The sequence below is a fragment of the Equus caballus genome, chromosome 12, assembly GCF_041296265.1.
Source record: "Equus caballus isolate H_3958 breed thoroughbred chromosome 12, TB-T2T, whole genome shotgun sequence".
NCBI classification, from domain to species: domain Eukaryota; kingdom Metazoa; phylum Chordata; class Mammalia; order Perissodactyla; family Equidae; genus Equus; species Equus caballus.
Genome location: NC_091695.1, coordinates 45,671,516 through 45,677,978, shown reverse-complemented (window position 1 = coordinate 45,677,978; position 6,463 = coordinate 45,671,516). Strand labels below are relative to the sequence as shown.

The window sequence follows — 6,463 nt, the reverse complement described above, 5'->3', positions numbered from 1 at the left end:
CGTGGTTCTCACCCCGAGGTTTGGCCCCCAGGGGCCCGCGGGCAGGATTCTGATGCGTGGGAGTTCCCTGCTCCACCCTGGGCCCTAACCAAGCCCTCTTACCAAGTTCTCTTTCCGGACTGTTTCATCCCAAAGAGAAGGGGCCTGGTGCATCCTGCGGGGTCATCCTCAGCTGCCCGTTCCCGCCCTTTCTCTAGCTCTGACCCCCTGGGGAAAAGGGGCGCCCCCTCTAACCACTGTCCCGGCTCCCAGGGCCGTGCGGGGGGCTCTGAGCCCCATGGGGAGCCTCCGTAACACGGCGGTGCCAACCAGGTGCCTTTGAGAACTCTCACTGTGCCGTGTGGCCCCGAGACAGCTGGGCGGGGAGCGCAGATGGATCGGGACGGATCGGATCAGAGCGAGTTCTGACGGAGCCCCCCGTGCGGGCCGCCTCTGTGGAGCAGTCGAGTCTGGGTTCTATCCTGCGGAGCTGTCTTTTAAGTGAACGGGACATTAGGACGGTCCTTTCCAGGTGACGCAGTGGGCAGGAATCAGATGTCTACATTTGATGCTGAGACAGAGCATTTAGCACCTGGTGGACCTCACCTTCCGGTCAACCCAAGGTCTGTGGATCCACCAGCCTTTTCCAGCGCCTTCCTCACCCTCCGTCTTCCCCTGGACAGAAAAGAAGTCTGAGCTTCTTCTGCACAGGGCACCTTGGAGAACTGAACATCACTCATTCATTCATTCACTCACTCGTTGAAGTAACTGAGCGAGGCCCTGAGAGAAAGACAGATGTAACCACCAGCTGTCACTTGTCCTGGGGGCGGCCACACCTGGAGGGACAGACGGCCATGTCAACTGTCAGTGACCAGGCAGGGGCGGATGCAGGGGAGGCTCCTCCCCCAGGATGTCATGCCCCGGGGGGTGGGGGGTGGGGAGACAGGAGAAACCAGCCCAGGAGAGCGGGGGATGAGGTCAGGGGAGGTGGCATGAGTCCTGAAGAGCAGCAGGAAGGGGTCCACCCGACATCATCTGCGTGGAGGCTCCGAGCTGCACGGCCCGCAGCCCTGCCAGCACCCCGGCTGCGTGGCCACCGTCATCCCTGCTTTACAGACAGGACGCCAATGGGAGCGAATTCCTGGTGATTTCTCAGCCAGAGGGGCCGGGGCCGGACTCAGGAGCCGTGCATGGGGGCTGCAGCCCCACTCTGTTGGGGTCAGGAGCCTCTGGGACAAGGAAGGAGGAAATGATTGTTGTGGTGGCCTCAAAGATGAAATTGGGCACCAGGGAAAAGAGCGGCCTCTTTAGAGGGGGAGGAAGGAGCACAGGCGGACGCAGATTCCGTTGCTGGGAACTTCCCAGGGTGGGAAGAGCACAGTTGGGGGCTGGGTTGAGGGTGGAGGTTCTGGGCCAGCGGACTGAGGTTCCCCACTGCCCTCTAGCTGGGACGGGGCAAAGCCCCGATGTCGGCAGGCTCCCGAGGCACCGTCAGGGACGTTCACCCAGCCCCCACTGGGGACCTTTAGCACTGCCCCCCATAATCTCCATCTTTTTCCTCTGCAAAGCCACCTCAAATCTACATAAAACCCCAGGTGGCAGGTGGTTTGGGGTGGCTGGGACCCCAGAGGTGGGGTGGGTGGCTCTGGGGGCCACTGCAGAGCAGATGGGACCAGTTGATGGGAGCCCAGGACAACGTGGAGGGTGCCAGAGTTTTCCTATGTGCGCCGAGGACACAGGATACCACTGTCAGGGTCCTCACACTCTGGGGAGACTGGTCTTTTTTTTTGTTTTTTTTAATGCTTTTTGGTGAGGGAGATTGGCCCCGAGCTAACATCTGTTGCCAATCTTCGTCTTTTTTTCTTCTGCCTAAGCCCCCCAGTACATCGTTGTATATTCTAGTTGTAGGTGCCTCTGGTTGTGGCATGTGGGATACCGCCTCAGCATAGCCTGACGAGCGGTGCCATGTCGATGCCCAGGATCCGAACTTGTGAACCCGGGCCGCCAAAATGGAGCGTGCAAACTTAACCACTTGGCCATGGGGCTGGCCCCAATTTTAACCAGGTTTAAATGTACAGCTTGGTGGCATTAAGCACATCCATGCCACCATCCCCTCAATCCATCTCCAGAACTTTCCATCTTCCCAAACTGAAACTCCGTCCCCACTAAACACTGACTCCCTGTGTCTGGTTTGTTTCACGCAGCATAGTGTTGCCCAGATTCATCCATCTTATTATAAATGGCAGGACCCCCTTCGTTTTTAAGGCTGAATAATATTCTGTTATTTTTTATATCACATTTCTTTATCCACTCATCCGTCGATGGACACTCAGGCCGTTTCTGTGAATAACGCTGAAACGAACACGGGGTCGCAGATATCTCTTCATGACACTGATCTCATTTCCTTTGGCTGTCTCCCCAGAAGAGGAGTGCCTGGATCCCACGGTGTTCCACTGTTGTTTTTCTGAGAAACCTCCGTACTGTTTTCCTTAATGGCTGCGTGGGCTTACGTTCCATCGATGGTTTAGCAGGATCGCCTTTTCTCCACGTCCTCGCCAACGCTTCCACTCTAATGGGTGTGAGGGGTATCTCGCTGTGGCTTTGATTTGCGTTTTCCTGATAATCGTGACGCTGAGCACCTTTCCACGTACCTGCTGGCCGTCTGTATGTCATCCTTGGGCAAATGTCTATTTGGGTCCTCCGTGCAAACTGCCTGATCTCGCTTATATGTAGAATCTCAAAGAAGTCGAATATGTGAAAGCAGAGAGTGGAATGGTGGTTACGGGGGGCTGCAGGGGTGTCGGGGGAAACGGGGAGATGTTGGCCATAGGGTACAGAGTGGTCGTTCTGTGGGGCGAGTAAGTCTAGAGACCTGATGTTCGGCCTGATGACTAGAGTTCATAATACTCCATTGAATCCGGGAAATTTGCCGAAAGAGTAGATTTCAGGTGCTCTCACGACACACACACACACAGGCACACACACACACAGGCACACACACCCAAACGACGTGATATATTGACTAGCTTCCTTGTAGGAATCATTTCTCTGTGTGTTTGCACATCAGATCATTGTGTACACATTACATATATATAATTTTTATTAAAAAAAAGCCCGCCAACTGCCGTTCTCCCCCCACCAGGCCCTGGCACCCATGCTTCTGCTTCCCGTCCCTGTGAATGGGACTGCTCTGTGGACCTCATTTAAGTGGGATCATACGGTTTCTGTGTTTGTGTGTGGCTTACTTCACTTAGCATAATATCCTCAAGGTTCATCGTGTTGGAGCCGGAGTCATTTCTCAGAGAAACCCTGCAAGGTCTCCCGGTGTAATGGTTACGAAGGGAATTGGGGGTCTGGAGCCCCTCCTGCCCCTGCCCCTGCCCCTGAAAGATGGTCTCTGGGCACCTTCGCAGAACCCCAGGGCTCCAGGAGGCTGTGGGTGATGCCGCTGGACCGACAGCTGGAGAGGAGGGGCCCCTGAGGCCGGGCCAGGCGGGCAGGCTGGGAGGATAGAGCGGGCGGCCACCAGGCTCTCCCCGTGGGTAACCGGAGCGGCTCTGATAAGCCGCCACAATGCCGGGCTGGTGGCTGATAACAGAGTGGGCTGTCCCTTGGGTCAGGTCACCGACAACCTGCATTTGGACAGAGGGCCAGGAACGGGTCCCGTGGGAATGTGTCTTGTCCCTGAAAGGCCCCTCCAGGGGGAGCTTTATTCTGGCTCCAGGGGAGGGGGACGTGCAAGCAGGTCTTCTCGATCTTATTATCCAACCAGATGCAACCCGCATGCCCAGGCGTGGCCCAGAGACAGACGATGGAGGGAGTCCCCTCCTGTGGGTGCAGCCCAGGAGGGCCCACCGGACTCCTCCACCACCTCTGTCCTCTGACACCCGGACCGAGCCCTTGGGCTGGCAGCTGCCACCACCGCCCTGACCATCTGTGCATCACCCCCCAACCCCTGCCAGCTCCTGGCCTTTTGACTGTCCCTATAGTTTTGCGTTTTCCGGAATGTCATCCAGTTGGGACCATGCTGTACGTGGCCTTTTCAGATAGGCTTCTTTCACTTAGTAATATGCACCTGGGTTTCCTCTATGTCTTTTCACGACTTGAGAGCTCCTTCTTTTTAGCGCTGAGTAGTATTTCATTGTCTGGATGGACTGCAGTTTATTTATCCGCTCACCTATGGAAGGACACCTTGGCTGCTTCCAAGGTCTGGCAAGTATGGCTAAAGCTGCTGTAAGCATCCATGTGCAGGCTTTGGTGTGGACATGAGTTTTCCACTCCTTTGAGTAAATACCAAGGAGCACGATTTCTGGGTCCTCTGTTGAGACAACGTTCAGCTGTGTAAGAAACTGCTTTGTTTTTTCCAATCTAAAAAATGAAGGATGACATTTTAAAACAGGGGAAAAAAGGACTTACCTTTTTCCCACCGGGATGAAGTTAAATCGTCTGCTTCACGACGTGCACTTGTGCTCTCGGAGGGCTGCCACCGCCACTGCCACCAGCGAGGAGGGCTCTCGGGTGCTTCTGGAGAGACCATGGCCCCTTCCCAGCCTCGTGCCCCCCACCGCTCTGCCCTGATGTTCAGGACCAGCCCTCCAACCCCCCCTTCTCTGTCACATCAGCCCCTTGAGGAGCCCGAGGTCCCCCTTGCACCCTGGATGCTCGCCCCGCACTCCCGCTGCTTTCTGCATCGTCTCCATCCCATCCTCCCCGACAGCCTTCCCGCTGTGGCCTTTGGAGCTCACATCAGGCCTCGGCTGCGTCCCGTGGCTTGGTTTGGGTTCCCCCTGAAAGCCGAGCCCGAGATGAGGACCCGCGGGCAGGTAGTTTATGCGAGCGAACCCAGGAAGGCCAGGAGAGGGAGCAGGCCCCGGGACAGGAGAGAAAAGCCGCTGCGTGTGCTGTCATGAGCTGGTGACCGTGGTGGCACCTGGGGCTGCAGCCCACCGGAGACCCTCTGGGGAGCTGTGCAGAATGTGTGTAAGGCCCGTCCTCCCAGGGCTGAGCAGGCTGGGGACTGGGGTCGTCATCTGCTGACCCCTCCCCTTGCTGTCTGAGAGTCACCCGGGGCTGCTGAACGGGGACTCCTCCAGGGGGCCCTGTGCACGGGCTGAGCCTGAGAAACCCCAGGCAGAGGTGCAGAGAGGGACGGGTGCAGAGGCGGGCGAGGGGGCCTGGGCGTCAGCAGCGTCCGCCTCCCCCTATGCCTCTCCTAGACGGGTCCCTTCCCCTTCTTGCCCGGCCTGAAGCTGCCTGTCCCCTGGGCGCACTGCTGCCCCTGGAGCCCCCGGTGGCACTGTCTCATCTCCCACACCCCCCATCACTGGGGCCCGGAAGTGAGGATAGATGTCCTCCTGGCTCCTCATTCCTCTTCCAGAACGTTCTCCCCCCAGCTCTGACCTTGGGCCACGGGACTTGCTCTCCACGCTGGGGTCGCCTGCAGATCCCAGGTGGTCCCTCTTTCCTGGAAGATTCGCAGCCCTGGATTCAGTCACTTCCTCCTCAGTTCTCTCCCATCCCTGTGGGTGGGCTGGTGCCCGGGAGCATTAATCTCCTCTCCTCCGTGCGTCCGTCCCACCTCGGCCCCCACCCCCATCTCAACTTCACGCACCCACCATTGGTCCCCTCTAGCGCCCAGCGCCCAGATGCCCGCTCTGCCCGTCCCTCCTGATCCCAGCCTGCTCGCTGCCGCTCCCCCCCTCACCTCTGCGCTCCGTTCCGGGAGCCGTCATCTCGTCATTTCTTCGTGAGCCCCTGGCTCTGCTCAGAGCCGCCTCTGTCTTTGCTCGGTGGCGCCTGGCAGGACCACGGCCCAGGCGAAACAGACCTGAGAGCCGTGACCCTGGACCTGCGAGCCCCTTGCTGCCTGGCCAGCTGACCCTGCCGTCCAGCGTCCCTCTCCCCCATTAGGATTTCTCCGTGCTGCCCTCCTCTGGCCTCCGGCCCTCCTTACTCACCTCTTGATCACTGTGACCCACTCCCCTGTTGCGACCAGATGCCACCAGAAGAACAACAAGCCCCCGGCCCACCACCCCTAGGCTCTGCCCTCCTCCTCTTCTCCCTGCGCAGCGACAGCCTTGGAACCAGCGCCCAGATGCCCTCCCCACGCGAGGCCTTCCCAGCCTCGCCTCCCCCCACCCCTGGCTGTTCCCTCTGGCTTATAAACACGTCCTCACCTTAAAAAAAAAACAAGCGAAACCTCCCTTGACCCCACTTCTTCTTCTGGCCCTGCCCCATTTCTGTTCCCTTTTCCAAGAAAATTGGCATCATTGGCACCACTCCCGCCTCCCACTCTCTCAGCCCATGGCCGGCAGCCTGTGCCCCCCCACCTCTCCCCGAAGGGCTCTGCTCCAGGTCACTGGGGCCTTCGTGTGGCCAGGCCTGAGGGTCTCGCCTGGCATGGCGGGTCACTCCAGCCCCTCCCAGGCCCCTCCTTCTGAGTCCCCATTGTGGGGTCTTCCTCGATCCTGGGCTCTCGGGGACA

General features: G+C 58.6%; 1 long non-coding RNA gene across 1 annotated transcript; it reads right to left on the bottom strand.

Moving 5' to 3' along the window:
- Positions 1 to 3,099: 3,099 nt before the first annotated feature.
- LOC138916915 (uncharacterized) lies at positions 3,100 to 5,538 on the bottom strand. The gene is made up of 3 exons (XR_011424211.1): positions 5,380 to 5,538; positions 4,396 to 4,503; positions 3,100 to 4,297 (listed from the first exon to the last, which is right to left on the bottom strand). It is a non-coding gene; the product is annotated as an uncharacterized lncRNA (long non-coding RNA).
- Between the last annotated feature and the right edge of the window lie 925 nt (positions 5,539 to 6,463).